Source organism: Mustela putorius, unplaced genomic scaffold (assembly GCF_011764305.1).
Source record: "Mustela putorius furo isolate JIRA1106 unplaced genomic scaffold, ASM1176430v1.1 tig00003846_pilon_pilon_pilon, whole genome shotgun sequence".
In the NCBI taxonomy this organism is placed as follows: Eukaryota; Metazoa; Chordata; class Mammalia; order Carnivora; family Mustelidae; genus Mustela; species Mustela putorius.
This window is the reverse complement of record NW_025421999.1, coordinates 20,950,688-20,971,554: the sequence shown is the minus strand read 5'-3', so window position 1 is coordinate 20,971,554 and position 20,867 is coordinate 20,950,688. Positions and strand designations below refer to the sequence as shown.

The window sequence follows — 20,867 nt, the reverse complement described above, 5'->3', positions numbered from 1 at the left end:
TCTCTCTCTCTCGATCTATCTATTTACATGAAGAGTTAGGAACAGAGCCAGAGGAAGCAAAGCAAGCTAGGAAGAAAATGAAGTGACATCTGCGATACCAGCTAAAAGAGCATGTCGTGCGACCAAAATGAGAGATGGGCCACAGACTGCTGTTCTGTGTACCAGCACCACCGCCATCATCATCGTCAATCACTGCTATTTCTTAAATGCTTCTGGCAGAGGGCTTTATATAAGTTACCCACTTTCATCCTCCTGACATCTCTAAGAGGCAGGTATTGCTACTCTCACCTCCATTTTGTAGATATGGAAATGTAACTGACAAGTGAAGCACTCTGTCCAAGGTCACGGGACTAATGCAGTGGTAGTACGATGATTTGTTTTCTTTTGGCTTAAAAACATAAAAACTCTCAAATAACTTAACAGACATGGCTTTTTAAAAAAAATTATTTATTTATTCATCAGAGAGAGAGAGAGAGAGCATGAGAGAGCAAGCACAAGCAAGGGGAGGGGGAGGCAGAAGGAGAAGCAGACTGCCTGCTGAGCAGGAAACCCTGTCAGGGGACTTGATCTCAGAACCCTGAGATCATCACCTGAGCTGAAGGCAGATGCTTAACCAACTGAGCCACGCAGGGACCCCAGAGAACATATCTTTAATTCGGCATGTTTCAAACTGTAATACATCAAGAGGAAAGTCATACTTTCAAGACTTAATTATGAGAACTATTTCAGATTATTAAACAAGACAATGTATTTTTATTTTATCTATATTACATACATTTTATATAATATGAAAAGGTAACCTAAAGTATGGCTTCCACAAATTTTAATAAAATATTATATTAAATATTAAGCAATATAATATTAAATATGTAAATGTTCTTATTAATTACAAAATATTATAATATTAAGATCCCAAATTTGATGTGTTGCAAAAGTCTTAATAATATAAATAATGTATAAAGAATGTGGACTATATAAGGTATAATTCTTTCCCAATTATTAAGCTGATGCTAAAAATAACACCTAGACTACTCAAGAATAATTTATAAGGTAACTGATTAACTTCTATATATACTTCAGACAGCTTATGTTTTCTTTGTTTAAAAGTCTCTACCTACTCTGCAGACAATGACTCTTAACTAATTAAACTCTTTAACAAATAATTCTCATTTTCCAAAGTCTTTTAAGAGGCTCAACAGTGTCATCTAAAGACTGCCTTAAAACGACATTTAGTTCATAACTTTTGTATTAACATTAATTGACCTTGTAATTATTCTTTCCAACTACTCATTCTGCCTATTATACATCTAACTTAAGGTTCTTAAACTTGAGGTTTTGCTTAGAGAAATCTTCTGTTTTTGAGAACTCGTGCCTAAATTACTGAAGCCCCATCTTAAGATATTCTTTTGTTACTTTAATTCAGTTTAATAAAATGCTTTCAGTTCAGTTAATTGTAAGTTAAAACAAGTAGAGACTTAGATTTATAATTGAATAACTTCTACACTAAATGTAAAAAAAAGTTCGAAACAAATATATAGGAAAGGATATATCATCAGTTTAAAAATCCCTAAGCAAAATTTAAATAAATAAATAATAATAAAAAATTCCTAAGCTACAGGCAGGTGCACATATATAATTGATGTATATGATATAGTGAAAAACAGCCTACCCATCAAATTCATAAACCTCATATGATCATTCCTTTCATTTTTGTCTCTCACAATGGTCCGAACCAAAGAAAATAAAGCAACTATCATAAAACAGTAACTCTTCAAAGAATAGTATTCTTGTCCAGAGACAGACTTACAGGAAAAATTAATGTCATACATGTAGCTGAATGAACAAGGCTCACATCTGGAAGAGAACTAAAGATACTAATTTGGAGTCACTGGGGGCGCAGGGGTAAAAAAAAAAAAAATTGTGGAGTCACTACCATAAATATCGCATTTACATCCAAAGAAATGATTAACATCACTTAGGGAGAAGACAGAGGCAGAAAGAAGACCAGCAAAGCCAGGTCCTACAGAGTCCAAGAGGAGACAGTTCCAAGAAGAAAGTTCTCCATGCTACTCAGAATTCCACGTTTCTACTTGCTCTGGCAAGCTGAACGTGCTGATGACCTTCCTAAGACATTTTCACTGGAATGACAAAGATACAAAGCAGACTGAAGAAACTGAGAGTATTGACAAATGAATAGGATACAAGGATTTTGGCACAGCATGTGCAAATGATTACTATCATTATTACCTCATGCTGAGGTAATATGATTACTATCATTATATACCTCATGTATATCCCGCAAAATTAATCTTTCCCTCTAGACTGTGGGCTTCTTGAGGGCAAGGCTAAGGTTTTGTCCCCCCCCTTTGGTTAAGGAAACAACCTGCTGCTAGATTAGTGATTTTTAAACAACGCTCCTACAGAAGTCCTGGTGCTCTAATTAGGGAGCTTAGGCCCAAAATTCACACAATAATACAGTCTTCAATGGAATTATGGGAAAGAATAGAAAAAACAAGTTACTGAGCAGAAATTAATCTTTCTTAAACAAAGATATAAGGCTCAGAAATGACTCCCAACCAAGACTACAGCATGCCAATCTGACAACCAATCAGTCTTCCCAAAATAAAAGGCCCCAACATGCAACAAGTAGAATTTTAACTGTTTTTCTCCAAATAATGCAGATAATCTTTGCCTGGGATGTTTCCTTTCATTCTCCTTAAAATGAAAATAGCTCCTGAAGCTTACTGTATATACCAGAATAGTAGAGGATTTCCACATATTATCAGTTTATTTTTCGCAACAAACCAGTTTGAGAGAAAATGTCTACCTTCCCTAATAAAATGTATATCCTGCAAATATCAACAGTAGAGGAAAGAAATCCACTTAGGGAGAGAAAATAAAATAGGACTGTGGACTCTTCTCATAAACTTACCTTCTCCTGAGGTTTTCCTCCCTAATTAATGCTGCAATGACCACTCTGACTGATACAAAATGAGTCTACAACCCTTCCCTAATACCCCTGAGGACAATGCACACAAGCCTGTGTAAAACTTACCTCAGTACCTCAGTACCATGGAGCAACAAGAGGTAAGTAACTGTACCAAAGCAACACAAACTACACAATCTGCCTACATAGGGCAGGGACACCATCTTCACCCCCAGCACTAGCAGTAATTTCAAAAACCAGCCTCACAAGGACCAGCACAAACTTTCTGTCCCCGCTCTGAGTTTCTGTTTTTCTCTCTCAGGACAGGCCTCTTTCCCCAAATCATTGTCAAAGTCAGTTCCCATCTCCTAAAAGGGGCAGGGCAGGGGGGGAGGGGGCACACCTTTCAAAAGCATATGACCATATTAAGCTAATCATCATTTCAACACAATAAAAGCAATATTCATTAGTTCCCCCTACATACATACACACACACACAGAGTAAGAAGGAGGATAGGAGTCTTCTTAAAAAGATGTTCCGTCACACCTATTTTTTTTTTTTAAAGATTTTATTTATTTATTGACAGAGAGATCACAAGCAGGCAGAGAGGCAGGCAGAGAGAGAGAGAGGGGGAAGCAGGCTCCCCGCTGAGCAGAGAGCCCAATGCGGGACTCGATCCCGGGACCCTGAGATCATGACCTGAGCCGAAGGCAGCGGCTTAACCCACTGAGCCACCCAGGCGCCCCTGTCACACCTATTTTATAATCAGGAAAAGGTAACACAGTTTCTCTAAAGTTATAGGACATGTGATGGAGCTGGTGTCAAGCCTATGACCACCTGGCTCCTGGCATTAAGTTTGTACCACTCTGATCACCTGCTAGGCAGCACCAATCTTTAAAAAAATAAATAAAAGCAGAGGGGAAAGTAGCTAGCAAGCCCTAAATGGTACTTTTCAAAAGCTGAAAACAGTTTACACATATGTATAATACATGTTCATGGTTGTGATCTTATGTCACAGGTAAGTTTTTAAAAGTAAAATTATAAATTTATATAAGATAGTTAAATGTAGCAATATTTTACAGAGTTCCAGCAAGAATATGGTATTCCAAAAATGAGTACCAGATTCCTAAGAAAAAAGCTATGCAACTTACTATGTTGGAAAATGGAGAGCTTATCCCTGGAGTACAGTTAGTACCTAGTCAAATGTTTATTGTCTGTCTGTATGATCTCACTGAGTCAACCCATGGATCCAACTGTCACTCAGAAGAATTATTACCAAAAAAGATATTTCATCAGAAATTTGCTTTATTGTGTGGGTCTATATAGTTTCCTATTCTGTTAAAAAATGTAAAATGCAGTTTTTCATTTTGCTGCATGTCTAGGTTCTGACAAAAACAGTGAAGAATATTGGAGGAAATGGGAATCCTGTGGCATTAGCACCATTCTGAATAAAAATTAGCTCTGGAAGAAACTTGAAAATAACTTGTTTTAACTACTCGTTTTAAAGAGGGAAACTAAAGTTCAAAGAGATTAGTACTTCACTAGTACCTGACAACAACAGTACCTCACCCCATCATCTTACTAAAGCAGTTTCTATGAACCCCAAAACAAACACTACCTTAAAGACACTGGTTTTCCCATCATATCTTAACTACTATAGAAATCATCATCAAATTTATGTGTCAACCTTCACATCACAGAAGGGCATTACATACACTAAAATGTATGACAGGTAACTTAGTTGTGAATCTAGAACATGTAAGAAAACATCTAACAGGGACGCCTGAGTGGCTCAGTGGGTTAAGTTGCTGCCTTCAGCTCAGGTCATGATCCTAGGGTCCTGGGATCAAGTCCCACATCAGGTTCCTTGCTCAGCAGGGAGCCTGCTTCTCTCTCTGTCTCTGCCTGCCACTCTGCCTGCTTGTGCACTCTCTCTGACAAATAAATAAGTAAAATCTTTTTTAAAAAAAATCTAACAATACAAAATATACAGGGTAAGGAGGAGAACTACTTTTTGTTAAGTATCAGGTATCAGCTGCTGTGATACAATTGTTAGCAGCATTATTTTTACTATTTCCCACAAACAGGTTTCATTCACATGGCATCTATCAATTCCATTTTACAGGTGAGGAAACTAAGTCAGAGAACTTAAGTGATTTGCTGAAGTTAACCAAGAGGAAGAACTAGTAGTGGGATCTCTGTTCTTCTGAATTCAAGCCCTCCACTCTCCTCTGTTGTTTCCATCTCAGTTCCTTCTCCCGGGCTCCACTCCTCTGCACTTCTGGCCCTACCCACCACCTTCCTCCCCACATAGAAAAAACAATTTGGTGTCAAGGAGATGCTTTCTAACATCCAGCTATTACAAAAATAGCCACAAGCATCAGTCACCCAACAAATTCACTCAGTACGACCCACTGAGTTGCCCCAAAATGCGTCACTAACAAGATTATTCAATTATCGGCCTGTTATGCCTATATAAGCAAAGAAAACGGAAGAAAATACTACTATTGCAGGCTAAAAGACAGGTGTGAAGAAAAATTTTCAAGAGCTGTGACAAGAAGAGAACTTTATCCCACACAAAGAATTGAATTAAAAAAAAAAAGAAAGCAATTCTAAAATCTAACGTGGAAGAGCTAGGAAAACAACCCGTGGTGGCTGAATTTTTCCTCCATCTGGGAGCCTCAAAGTCCAAGAGCATAAACAAATGTCCACAAAATTTTCTAGTATCATATTTTTGTTCCAATGATAATCTAAAATTACTTATATAGATATGCTAAATCATATGGATAACCATTATTATCACTGATGACTTTCTGTCATTTCATTTCGGTACTCGCATTTATGCTTACAGGTGGAGTAAGACTAAGACTAGCATTATTTCAATGTCTTTCATACCAAGTCTTGAGAAACAAAGCTTCCTGTTAGTTTAAGGAAAGACAAATAACAGGAGAGATGTGAAGTATCTTCACACGAATAATAGGATATGCTGAACTGGATGGAACCTGAGCTCAGCGAATTGCAAACAGCAACTCTGTTACGACCAGACAACACTGCCTGGCTCTGGTAATTTAAATCTTATTTTGTTTTATAGGTCCTAATGAAACTAACACCTTTCTGCACTGAAAAGGAATCGAGTAACATAGACTAAAATGGATGTTTCTCAGAAGGACCATTACATCAGTTAATTCCCCCATGGTTTACATAATAAATATGGCTATGAAATGTAGATTTTGAAAAATCCTTCAGGTACAACTTTTTTTTTTTTTAAATTCTGCTGACAGATCAAAATAAGGCCCTACCAGAGTGGTTCCTAAGATGTCTGTGTACAGCTCAAGAACAAAGCTTTTCCAGGTTTAAACCTAAATGAGGGGGAAAAATGCAGAGGTTTATTTTTCTATAGAGGTAAATTTTATTAAATTTTAGCATTCTCCTTTATTATTAGATTGTGAACTTATTATATTGTGGGGTTAAATTTTCCTTTTTTTCTGAAATGGTGGTTGTAGCTCATGGTCATTTTTTTTCATGTAATAACTTGACAAAATTCAAAATTTGGCAATCCTGTCATCAGTTCCCTAGATTTGGGGGGAGATTTTTTTTTTTTTTAAGATTTTATTTTTTTATTTGACAGAGAGAGAGAGAGGGATCACAAGTAGGCAGAGAGGTAGGCAGAGAGAGAGAGGGAAGCAGACTCCCTGCTGAGCAGAGAGCCCGATAAGGGGCTTGATCCTAAGACCCTGAGATCATGACCTGAGCCAAAGGCAGAGGCTTTTAACCCACTGAGTCACCCAGGCGCCCTAGGGGAAAATTTTTAATAACACATAGATCAAGATCTCTAAGTACCACTGCCATCTAGTATGAAATGGTGTATTTCTACACACATGTGTGCACACACTCACATGCACACACGCACACAGAAATACAAATATAGGTACTCCCTTCTGGCATCATGGGGAAAATTCATTTTGAGCATGAACTCCCAACCAAAAAGTTCTTGCTTCTACCCAAAGAAATTTTTAACGCTCCTCCCTAGCACAGGTCTAAGACAAAGAGCACTCCAGGCAGTCAAGCCACAACACAGTGTGGAGACTGGGAGAAAGGAGCTACCATTAGGTCCCTAAGTACTTAACAGCAGACGTTTTGCTGAACATCCTATAATAAAAACACAACCTAATAAGGTTAATAGTAACAATGGCAAGTAATACATAAAGACTAGAAACTGGAAGACTCATGACAGCAATAAACTCTTTGCCACTCCTCCCACTGAGAAGTGAAGAGTAACTGTCCTCCTCCTGATACTGGGGTTGCCATAGTGACTGGCCTGACCAACACACTAATGCAGAAGTGATATTCTGGAACTTCAGAGCTTTGAACCTGCAGCCTAGGACTTTGGAGCCCTTTATCTCAGAGTCTGAGCTGCTACATATGTCTGACTACCTTGAAACCTCCATACTATGAGGAAGCCCAACCTAGTCATGTGAAGAGGCCATAAGAAAAAGATATGCTCAGCCAGCCCCCCAGCCGTCACAGCTCCTAACAGTTCCTGGTCTTATCAGCTGAGATTCCACATATCATGGAACAGAAACAAGCCATCCCTGCCAGGCCCTGTCCAAATTCCTAACCCCAGAATTAGGAGACATAATAGTTTAAGCAACAGATAACTAGAATAAAAACTAACAGCTTTTCATAAATAGTAATAAAGACGTTAAAGCAAAAAAGGAAATGTCTCAGTTAGACTAGCTAGAAACCAGAATGGTATCAGATACAAAAGAGGATTATGGTACATAAAATAATATAAATCCATTTATTCACTTATCCAACAAATATTTAAAATACCAGGACCTATCAATAGGGATATACACAGGCTCTGCAGATGTTTAAAAAAAAAAGTTCTGACTTCAAGAAACTTACAGACTAGAAAGTATTATGTATAACAGTGTCTTCTTGTATACCTTTTTAATGTTTTCCACAAAAATAACATAATCAACAATTCAGATCAAACCGCTATGCAAACCAACCTCATAAGAGTGACTTGGGGTTCGTCTATGAGATGGAAGTGAAGATTGAATCAAAATCCCACAAAAGGTCACTTGCAGTTTGCAGTATCTAAGCATGCCTTAGGTAACTATAGTATACAATAAAATGTCTGGATTCTCATTTCAGACTATAAATTCAAGGCATGCGTAGCTAATCCTTTTTATTTTTCCTTCATAAAGTATCAGGTTAAAGAACCTTTTAGAGCTATTATTACAAATGTGCCGAGGAGACTTTTTCTATCTTACTGCAGTCGAGATTCGGGGACCCAGAATGGGCAAAGCAAGCAGGTCAGCAGTATGTTGTTGTTTTAACAAGATTTATTTCTGTCTAGGTGTGCTACAGTTTAAACAAACAAACTTACTATTCCAGTGACTAAAATAATTTTAACTGCTTCTTTTATTAAGGCATAGACAATTTAACCTTTCATATTATTCTGAGGGTTCTAAAATTATTCACACTTTTTCTATTTACAGTATTTCTTTATTCAAATTTCACACGAGGTCAAAAAGAACACAGAGAAAATTATTTTAAAAGTTTTTTTTTTAAAACTAGGTATTTTTAAATACAGAAAAATGTTTGATCTCATGTTGTAAAAGAATGCAACAGTAAATAAATATGTTCATGGCCTCTTGGCCCAAAGACCATAGCAAGCCTTAAAGTCATCGGCACCTAACAAACCACCTCTGTAGAGGGTACTCGGCAAATATGTATTGACTGATAACACATTTATTCAATACCCAGTTATTTTTTAAGTGTGCCCAATAAAAATAAGCAAAGCTATTTTCTGTCTCAGTAAATATTTGAGGCAAAGAAAAAAAGGATAATATTTTCAAAAGTGGTCACAAAGAAACATACCTTCTCATTTTCTCTTCAAAACACTGAAAGAGGTATGGTGGAGAGGGTCTGTTAATAAATTCTATGTGCTCTAAACGTCAAAATAGTAAAGGTGTGACAAATAATAAATTATAAATGGCCCGTGTTTATCTCTTCTCTCATAACTTCAGTTTTAGCACATTACACAGTAATTTGTCAAAATTTCCTTTTTTAAAACATGACACAAAAGAAAAAAAAAATCTACTGCTAAAAAGCCATTCCTTAATATTTTAGCCAAAATATACTATTAAGTCAAAACAGAGCAGTGAATGAGAATTAGGACTTTAAAAATGATAATACTAACATCTCATTATAAAAAGTAACAATTATCTGGGAGGAAGATACTCAAGAATATCTGACTCAACAGGTAGCTCTTTGTTTCTCTCTTCTAGACTGCTTGGGAGGCTAGCATGGAATAAGAACTTGCGTCAGGAGACCTGGCCGTCCTCCTAGACTTCCCTACAAGACTCAAGGCCAATCACTTACTATCTCTTGGCTTCAGTTTCTCAGTAAAAAAACAAGAGTGGCACAATTCTCTCCAAATCCCACTTTAGCTCTAAAAAATTCTACTGTCTTCAGGGCGCCTGGGTGGCTCCGTTAAGCGACAGCCTTTGGCTCAGATCACAGGGTCCGGGGATCGAATCCCACATCCAGCTTCCCCACGTCTGCAGAGAGCCTGCTTATCCTTCTCCTTCTGCCAGCCACTTCCCCTGCTTGTGCTCGCTTGCTCTCTCTTTTTCTCTCTCTGTGTCAAAGCAAAAATAAATCTTTTTAAAAAATAAATAAATAATACTGTTGTCCTCAAATAAAGGGCCATTAGTCAAAATAAATAGGGTTTGAAGACACCTGCATCTTTTATTTGCTTAATATTAAGGCATAACCATTTCCCTAATTTTACATTAAACTTAACAAGTTTCAAACACTTAGAGATTATTTTTCTCTTATTTTATCTTTACAACAATTCTATGAGGTGGACTTTGAGTATGTAATAATTATATGTACTAGGCAAATGTCAAAATGGAGGTTTGCCGGGATTATGTGATTTGATTAAAGTCACTCAGCAACCCCTCCAGAAAAGCCTAGAAATCTGATCTTCTGATTCCTGGCTTTGCTTAAACTTCCAGAGCAAGCAACTTTTAAACTACAAAATAAATTATATACCGGTAAGAAAGAAAAAATATGGTGCTATTTTTGAGTGGCTACATTGTTTCTTTAAATCTTAATATCCTAAAAAAAAAAAAAAAAAAAAAAAAAATAAATCTTAATATCCTAGATCTTAAATCCCCTAAGATAACACAATTTGGGGCCTTTATGCCTCAAAATTATTTTTTTTTAAAATGCCATAGGCTTAAATGTGTCATAAAAATTCTGCCATATATCAAGGTTCTCTAAATTGATGTACATCCCTTGACCAAAAGGGCTAGTGGTAAAATAAATTTGAAAATATATGTAAATTAATAGTGTACATAAGCTTTTCGGTTTCATGTACTATTTTGCAAATGTGTTGATCAATACACACTTCAAACATTTTAAAAAATACCAACTCAGGGCGCCTCGGTGGCTCAGTGGGTTAAGCCTTGGCCTTTGGCTCTGGTCATGATCTCAGGGTCCTGGGATGGAGCCCTGAATCGGGCTGTCTGCTCGGCGGGGAGCCTGCTTACCCCTCCTCTCTCTCTGCCTGCCTCTCTGCCTACTTGTGATCTCTCTCTCTCTCTCTCTGTCAAATAAATAAAATCTTTTAAAAAAACACCAATTCACACTCTAAAGCACTTTTATTCCAATAAACCCATCTTTGAAAATATTTCTGTACATTTTTTAAAAAAGAAAATCATTTGCTAAGCAAAAAAAAAAACAAAAAACAAAAAACAAAACTATAGTTTTCTCTTACTTCCCCAGCATATATATATTTCCTGAAAAGGTGAAGTATCTTAAAAGTGTACATTTAATGTGACAGTGTTTCTCTTTATTTTTCCTGGAAAGCTGCTAATCCAATACTGTACTTCACAATAAACAGCAACTTAGAGTAGAGAAACTACTGCAAAAACCTTCTCAAAATCATAAAGTGTGCTCTTGGTGATACAAATGACATCACCTGAAAACACTACCCTCAGCAGTCATACTCAACAATTACCCAGAACTGACACTGAAGGACTTTAGCAGAGACCACAATTCAGATAGAAGCATACACTTCGAAAAGGTATTAGCGAAGACATGTAATTAGGGGAAAATATTCATTACAGCAATAATATTTGAACCAATCTTAAAATATTATAAGGATTCATGTCTAAAATCGAGAGCAAACATTTGCAAGTAAAGGGTGAATCAAATTACTTAATCACTGGGCCCCAGTTAACCTAACAGTTAACATGGAAGTAACTATTGTAGGTGTGGGTTTTTTGCCCTATTTATAAAATAGCAAACTCGGAGGCAAAGGCTAATTAGCTAATCTGAATGTATCTTGTACTCCTGATTTTGTAACACTTGATGAATTTATTTAAGTCTCAAAGGAATGAGACATTTATAACCCTTCCTCCAGACAACTATGAATTCTCTAATACAAATTAACTAAATACACTTTCTTCTTACTTCCATCTAATGATGTTTAGCAGGTCCAAAAATACTTTCATATGCTTTTGGAAATATAAGGCAGCTTAGGAACTTGAGCTGTTTTTAGTAATGGTATTTTAAAAGTGGTAGAACTCACCACTTCAGGCAAAGAGGTATGACTTGTCACTGGTAATAGCGGTAACATGGCAGAGTGAAGAGAGCTATTTTGAGAAAATAAGAGATTGTGGCTTCTAGTCTCAAACCTCACTCTTCCCCTCATATATATAAAATTTAATGCTTATGTAATTCACAAATTAAATATGTTTAAAAATGAAAGAAACTACAGCAGAATAAGTTATGTATTCATTTTTAAAGTTACATCAAAAAAAATCTTTTTTAGGAATAGAAGCAGTGTTGCCTAAAAAATTCTGATATTTCTGTTCTTCCTAATCCTTAAATGTTTACACGAGTGTCCCCCCACACACACCCCTACCCACTTCTCTCTCAAATCCATTTTAGAATGTGGAAGGTAATTCTCAGATACTGACTAAATTTCAAAAGCCACTTCCTTGTCCACAAATACATGAACAAGTCATATTTTAAAATAAAGCACAGAATACCACAAGAAGACTCATAAAATCTGTCGAAGTATAGTATGCATCACCAACCTATAGTTATCCTATTTTCAGCTGTGGAGTAAAAGCCACCTTTGTGCAAATGAGTTTAGACTCCAAGTGTCCGATTAGGGAAGATGAACAAGTCTAAAAACCAAGACTCACTTATAAAATAGAAAAGTAAAAATGTGTTCAGCTATTATGATTATTAACATTAAATAATAAACATTAAAACACAATTTTAAAGAAAAGAATAACTAGAGGAATAAACATTTATTGACCCAGAAAGATGGTTACAGTGTATTGGCATATGTAAAAAGCAGGCTGTAAAAATAAAATATAACGTATGATCCACCCCCACCCAAAGAAAAGAGAAATAACAACTAACAGCATTTTTTTTGGAAGGTCACATCAAAAAAATGAAACTACCCAAACTCCATGACATAATTAGCTTCTATAAGGGAAATAAGTGAAGAAATCTGCACTCTGCAGGCTGCTAAAATGGACCATTTATTCACCCTAGTTCATTTTCAAGTATAACACTGGGAAGTGAGGGCCTTGAAATGCTCTCTGAATATGTAAGCAAGCTGTATGTATTTCCCAAGAGTAAAACAGAACTTAAAAAAATAAGCCTAATGGAAAAGATTAACACTCAAGCACCCTGAAATTTTTCATCAGTAGTTTAGCTTCTTTTTTTGAGAATATAAAAACTGTATTTGTGTGTTTGAAGAAGACTGCTGCCTTTCTCAACTGTATTTTCAATAATATGTCTTCTAACTCTGAGAATTGAACCATTTCTCATTGATGAGCTCTCTTCAGACAGATTACAGAAACAAAACTCTGGGTCAGTAATCAATGCTCTCCAGAGGACACAGCCTTCAGGTTACCGTTCCTTTTAACCAAAATGAGTGCAGAAATGATAAACCCATGCGGACTGACACTACTCACTCCTACACACCAGAGCCTTTTAGTTGAATGCCTAAACTCCAACATGTTCAGTAAAATACTGGTAGGTAAGTGTGGAGTGCTAAAGAAGATAATGCACTGTGCTTTGTTATCACTCCTTGATCATAACTTCTAGTAGAAATCAGGGAAGAGGGGCGCCTGGGTGGCTCAGTGGGTTAAGCCGCTGCCTTCGGCTCAGGGTCCTGGGATCGAGTCCCGCATCGGGCTCTCTGCTCAGCAGGGAGCCTGCTTCCTCCTCTCTCTCTCTCTGCCTGCCTCTATGCCTACTTGTGATCTCTCTCTCTCTGTCAAATAAATAAATAAATACATCTTTTTTTAAAAAAAAAAAAGAAAGAAAGAAATCAGGGAAGACACTTGACCCTGATTATAAAGGACTGATCATCCAACTTGCTGTTAATGTGAAAGTTCTTCCATCTGTGATTTCTTCTTCTTTTATTTTGGCTATTCCTTTGGGTACTGAACACCTCCAAGGAAAAGAAAGGGTTGAGAAAATTAGGTAAAATTCCAATGTATGAATTTCATCCCCAGTAAAAGCACTTAAACAAAACAAACAGAATGATCTTGTAGAGACCTAAAAGAAAATACACTAAAATACTAAGTGGTTGTGTGAGGATGGTGCCATTATGGGTAAATTCTTTAATGTCCACACCTTCAATATAACCGTATTACCAATAGTTATATTTAGACCAAACAATGAAAGAACTGTTGAGAACATAAGTTACAACTGATGATTTCAAGTATTTTTAACCATCCCGGGTTTATTTTCTGTAAGATAAAAGGGAAGTTGCCTATATAACTTGGCAATGTAAACAAATACAAAAATACCTCAAAGTTATTCCCTTCTCATTGTCTGTTGTGAAGGAAGGGAAAGGAATAAAGGAAATGAAAGCCGTGAGAACACACTCACAAACCAAAACCACAAGAAAAATAATCTAAAACCAGACTATAGGAGGCAAGAGAAAAGCAAGACTCTCTACATAAGAAGTGATTTTGCAACACTAATAGGGCAAACCCACATTCCTGCCACAAGCCTCCTGCTTTCAAACAGGCCACACAGCTGGCGGTCTTGAAAGCTTTCCAGATAGGAACCAAGATAGGAAAAGAAATCAGTAGGTCCCAGGACTGAGTTAAGCCTTCATCTGATTCTGATGAAACACCGCCCTGCTGGGCTATAATATTAAGGCAGCCAGAAATTCAGCTAACTAGATGATTATAACTTTCACGGAAAAAGCATAAAGAAACACTGCTTCGAAATGGGCCTTTTTAGTTAATCGTGAACTGTCTGAAGTATTGAAAAGTATGTGCATGCTTTCTACGGAGAAAAAGATACCCACCTGACGCATGACGGAGGGCGGAAGTGGCATCATGTGGGGAAGTAATACACAGGTATGCTTCATGTGAAACCTGCTCTTGGTAAACTATGTTTGTGTAACCATTAAGAGTCTAGTTTCCTCTTGAAGTTGAAGAGAAAGTCTCTAGATTTTGGAGCCTGAACTCTGTTTACAAGGGCTCAAGGGTTGTTTACTGCACTGTTTTAAAGACACCACATATTCACCAAGCCTGGGGAGCATGGCCTATGAAACTATCTCAACTGACTCCAAGAAGCTAGACACCTTCACACACAAATCCCAAACACTTTATCTCAATCCCTACAGAACTCTCTAAAACAGCACTCTGGTTTTCTTCTCCGAACATTCAAGAAATTACTCACTCAAAAGAGATCTGAGTTGGTTTACCTGAAGAGCTGGCTGTGCGACATCCATTTTCTTCCTCACAGAGGAAGCAGTGATACTAGGACATTCTTCACCAAACAGGAAGGAAGTAAAACAGCTTACTATTGTACTAGGAATGCCATTTCTTTTTTAAGCTAGAGTGTACCTCATAAATTGGCTTCCTAGATAATGCTTTCCTCTAAGTTATAAAATAAAGTTTTGACAAGAAGGCAGAATGACAAAGCAGATAAACCTATCTATAAACTGCCAATAAGTTACTTACTTCATCACATCACCTAAATATAGCACTAAGAAAATCATCATGTTTTCCATCAAATATACACTGATAACCCATATCACAATATTTTTGGAATGGTTCTTACTGAAATCTGCTTTCTTCAACAATGTCATTGTGCCTCTAGATCTTAATCAAGACTATTAATATGAGTTCATTCCTATCATGAAGATTTGATATTTAAAATAAACAGTAGTGATTATTACAACACAAATGGCATACATAAGTGTTATGAACTTCCTGGGGCATCCGGGTGGCGCAGTCTGTTAAGCATATGCCTCTTGGTTTCGGCTCAGGTGCTGATCTTGGTTGGGGTGGTGAGATTAAGTCCTGTGTCCAGCTCCGCACTTAGCACTGAGTCTGCTTAAGACTCTCTCTCCCTCTCTCTCTGCCCAGCCCCTGTGATCTCTCTCTAAAATAAACACATAAATCTTTAAAGAAAAAATTATGAGCTTCCTTTTCACTTAGAAAGCAGTACTGATTCCAAGTACAGAAAACCACAGGCCTCAGTAAGCAAGACACCAACTATTTATGATTACAGGCAATACTATCAGAGCAATAGGAAATTTACTAGTATTATTCAAAATGTTAGTCGCTAGCTTCATTATTATATCCATGCTTTTCCCTTTAGTATCCTCATCTCTGAGAGGTTTTAAGACATAATTAAATTTATATAAGTTTTGGACCCCAATAAACCAATGTTCAAATACTGACTACAGCCATTTACGATTACGTATAATCCTGAACAAGCAAATTTAAAACCTCTCTTCCCCTTAGTTTACTCAACTGTAAAATGCAAATAATATGTACCATGTTGAGTTTTTGAGTGTATAAGAAAACAGAAAAGAAGTAGAAAATAGAAGAGCCTTCCATACATGAAAACCACGTATGGAAGGCTCTGGCCCACAGCTGGTGCCTAGTAATTACAGCAATAACTATGATCTTTACTCAAGTTGCAGAGATCAACCAACTAGCCAAATAGCTACAAAAGTGAAGTGCTCAGGACTTTCAGGAAGATTTCAAAGAATCTGTTTTAAAAGTGCTTTTACCCTTGTATTTCTAGGTGGTACAAAGCCACATAGCATCTCTGTCATTAGGCTTTGTCATAAGACTCTTCTACTAGGTACTTTCTTTTTTTTTTTTTTTAAAGATTTTATTTATTTATCAGAGAGTGGGGGGGGGGGGAGCGAGCACAGGCAGACAGAATGGCAGGCAGAGGCAGAGGAAGAAGCAGGCTCTCTGCCAAGCAAGGAGCCTGATGTGGGACTCGCTGGGATCATGACCTTAGCCGAAGGCAGCTGCTTAACCAACTGAGCCACCCAGGCATCCCTACTAGGTACTTTCTTGACATTAGTGAGAGGCAAGCCACTATTCCATCACTACTTAAAACCCAAGGATGGCCAATTACTGAGTCAGATTTAACTAATTCATAAACTACTCAAACTATGTTAAACACTTTGGGAGGCTCATCAAACTTTTCAACAGCTAGTCAGTGAATATTTATTGAGTCTACTGTGTACACAACCTAGTACTGGAAACTTGGCATACACATCAATGATCAACCTAATCCCTACCCTCAAAGAGTTTACCATCTATAGGAAATAAACGAGGAATTAAAGAAAAATGCAGGAAAGCATAATATTTTTAGTATAACAGTTGGCTGAAGATGGTTATGCAGAGTGGTTGGTGGACAACTAATGTTCACTAGAAAAGCTCCTTTGAGTCAGTTTTTTTTTTAATGTTTTAAAAACAGGAGAGAATATCACGGATGACTAATAGATGAGAAGCAGTTATAAATATAAATTACAATTTGGACACTGAATGTAGCAACAGTAAGAAAGCACATCAATGCAGGATGAAACGTAAGTAATTTTCACAGTGAAAAGCAAACAATCTTTTCCTGCGGTAGGAAAAGAGTAACATTTAGCAAACTTTTAAAAGTTATTGATTTTAGAGTGGTAACAGCCTAACCTGAAAATTTAATACAGTATCTTAAATGAGTATTGAGTACATTAACTCCTTTGCTATTTATTCAAGCTGGGGTGGGGGAAATAATTTCCTGAGGATACTGAATTTATCACTAAGACCAAGTTTCTATAAAACAATGGGTAAATCCAATTACTAATTATAGAGTTACGTTCTTTCACTCGGTAAATACTGCCTACCAAATTATCTTTAATCTTTCTGTCATCTGATGTGAGCCTATGAGTGTAACTTTCAGATTTTCTAGGAAAAAATAAAATCCAAAAAAGGGCCAAAATTTAAAGAATAACATAAACACACACACACACACACACACACACACCCCTGTTCAAGTATTACACGGCAAGTTAAGTATTTCCACGCAATCCTGATCCTCAGAAGGGATGAACAAACATCACTGAGTATTCAGGGTCTCACTTCCTTGGGCCCAGACCTTCAACTGCCCCCATGACTGGTCCCACACATCCTAATGAGCTCTGCAACTACTTTTTTTTTCTCTCTCTCCCGATCTGTCTTAAATAATAGAGCAGTCCATTTCTCAAGACTGACATTCAAATGTCTGATATACACATTCTTAGGACAAAATATACCAAATAAGCTGGTGATTATTTTCAAATTTATCATCCGCATCCTTTCAATATATATGGCATCTAACTTCAAAAAGATATGCTGACGTTTATCTTTTCAATTTGTGTCCAAAATCTAGAACAAAATTCATTCCTTTATTCCCTATAAATTTATCATGCACCAGGTGCCAGAGGGTATAAAAAAGTTGTATTAAAATTGTCCTTACTCTTACAGAATGTACTTCATAAACCAACAATCTCTAAAAGAAAATTAATACCCTTTTCTAGTCATTCCAAGGAGATTTTGCCATCCCTGGAACTTGGCCTCAGATCTGGAGCAGTTCCTCAGGTCAAGTCAGTTCTACCTTTCTCCCTTTAATTTCATTATTATTTACTCTGTTCTTTTTAGTTTTCCTTTTTAGGATTATAAAATAAACAAATGTTCATTTTGAAAAACAGAGAAAAGTAGGAGAGAGAAAAATATGTTCACTACAATCCCTCTACCCCTAAAACACCTTTTGTTAATATAGTTCAGCTCTATTTCCATTTAGTGTATTTGTTTCAGTGTTTTTCTATGCATATCTTTATTACATGATTAGATTTAAGTCTATATAACCATTTACTACTATGTTATTTTACCTTACTATTATTGCTGCTGCTTTCATAAGAATATATCAGCATTTACTTGAACCAGTTCGTCCCTATATAACAGTACTGTTTCACTGTTTACAGAAATAGCAAGGTGGAAATCTTTGTACATAAATCTTCATCTAGATATACGACTACTTCCTTGAAACAGAGTATTAGGAGTGACATTCCTAGGTCAAAGGATATGACTGACTGATTGTAAGGCAAGGCTCCTGACCTCTGAAGCCAAAGTGATTTTCAAGAAAATACAATTTACACCACAAACTAGTAGTTCATGAATATGTTCTTTAATTGCAACCTAGTTAACAAAGGGCAGACTCGTTCGTTCATTCATTTTACTAATTTGATAGGTAGATAATGGCATCTTACTATAGTTTTCACTTGTATTTTTTAATTTAAGAATCTAATCTAATTTTCACAGATGCTAAAATGAAATTTAGCTTTGCCCCACAATCTTTGCTGTGGGTGGTCCATTAACTTGGTCTAGCAGTCTGGTCTTTCTGGCCAAAGCTTAGTCACCTCTACCTCATCACCTCATAAATGGAAGCCATTACCACCAACATTCTAAGCAGCAGGCTCTTCTCCCCAAGACATATCTACCATACTAGTGACAGAGACAACTCAAATGGAGCCACCAGCAAACCAGCATGTACAACTCTTTACCTCTTCTATAACTAACTGGCAAGACACGCCAAAAATTTCGCTTGTCTTGATTTCCATAGAAACTCCAACTGTTTTTAATAATATTTGTCTCAATTTTCCCTTAGTACCTATATGATATACTTCAATGTACTACTATTTTCAAAGTTGCATAGTACTTATAACACAAACTGCTGAGTCTGTGTGTGTGTGTATGCACATAAATTACATACCTTCTTACCTTTATTAAGTTCCTACCACGATACACAGCAGTCATACATATATGCAGAAAAGCACACATGCTCTTACCCTTATTATGTATGTTTTCTCACAAACACATAAAAGGATACAGGTATTTCACTGTTACTAGTTCAAAATGGTGACAGCAATAAAACTAATATAAAGTCACAGAAAACTGACCCTTCTGTTCTTCAAATACAGAGAGTGAGAAAGAGAAACACAAGAAGAGATAGAGCACGCAGAAGCACAGTGTTGTAATCCTTGCAATTATACAGAGAACTTAAAGTAACTGAAGGACACATCTTTTGAAAAATTATCTGTAATATGGAAGGTTCACACAAGGAAAAGTGACAGCAAGTTTTTAGTTTTAATTTAATGTTACTTATATATGATGAATCAGGAAGACTACTGGCCATATCCAAACATATCCAACGTTGAAGAGTTAAGCCCCAAAGCTAATGAAGTGCCCTCGTGTAAACTCACTCCTAGACACACTGGTAGCTCTAAGCTGTTTTCCCAACTGTCATGATCTTCTAGATGGGTAAACAGTAGAAGAGGAGAGGTGGTAAGAAATTTAACTTTCAGTGATTTTAAAATTTCAAGTAAATTTCTTGGTGGTAGTCTATAAACTCAACACTGATTTACAAAAGGCAGAAATGGTCTTTAAAAAATAAAAGGCCTCAGCTACCTCACTGAGGTTCTAATAAATAACTTATTTACTGGGTTTCTCTAGAGACGGCACTCTCAACAGGACAATCAGTAACTCACTCAGTCCTATCCCATACCTTTGCTTTAGCTTTCCTTGCCCAACCTCAAAATTTTCAATCTTGATTACAAAATTACATACATTCTTAAAGTTCACCCAGAGAGGTTAACACATTCTGCTTCATGTCATCTTTTTCCTTACAACCCAAGCACATATGACCAGTCTTCAAATCAACAACAATCATGCCATCTATTCGTTTACATTTGGAATAATGGTATTATGTAAGGAATATACCTAAAATAAGTTCACTGTGTCTAAAATACTGCAGTATGCCTCCTGTCTTCATAGATGTACACCTACATTTATCCTAAAATTCTTATAAAATCCATAATCATTACAATCCATTCAAATACTGTCCAAAGGATACCTCAAACCTTTCTAAGTACCAACCTGCTTTAACTGATTATATTTCAAAGATAAGTATTCTAAACAATTCTTCAACCCACTCTCTATAATAATAATAACCAAAAAACAGTGGACCAATCACACTGGCTAGTAGAGTTAATTCAGTTAAAAGCCAACCAGTTCAACAAAGCAGCAGTACAATCTGACAGTATGAGTTCATGAGGGACCAAAACATCCCAGCTAAAACAAACCTACTAAACTGTGGAAGGAAACCTACGTGGATTTCCAAAGTCATGCTTAGTCTCACTAGAGAAAGCATTCATACATTAGGTAATATGATTAAACACTGATGTATTCAAAGAGGTGAAAAAACAGAATGAAGATAGATAGACAGACAGATAGGTTTTTAAAGCTGCATTACCTACCAAGTGCTTCCAATAATTCTCAGTCCTTTGGGAGCCTGCATTTTAATGAACCAACGACATGCATCCCAGAAGGCTCAACCCGCATTTCCTGATTTCTATGACAAAGATTGTCATTAACTTACCAAGATCACCAGGAATGCAGTACCAGTGTGGCCACACTTAAATAAACCTTTCATCTACTTGAGCAAAACACAAACACTATGAAACTGGTATGGCAAGTTCTACAACTCAGCACTATTATACATTAGTTTCAGATGAGACCGCCTGACTAATCAGCGTACCTGAGA

At 36.6% G+C, this 20,867-nt stretch overlaps 1 protein-coding gene across 5 annotated transcripts in view; it reads right to left on the bottom strand.

Annotated features, from left to right (window-relative positions):
- The window catches only part of NCOA2 (nuclear receptor coactivator 2), a 303,163-nt gene that overhangs the window by 198,719 nt on the left and 83,577 nt on the right, over positions 1–20,867 (bottom strand). Inside the window, exon 1 of one of the 5 annotated variants that reach the window (XM_045063210.1) lies at positions 20,581–20,825. The exons of the other annotated variants lie outside the window; for them this stretch is intronic. The gene's annotated coding sequence lies outside the window, so the exon portion shown is untranslated. Of the gene's footprint in view, positions 1–20,580; positions 20,826–20,867 lie in introns of those variants that run through there. 5 annotated transcript variants of the gene reach the window in all.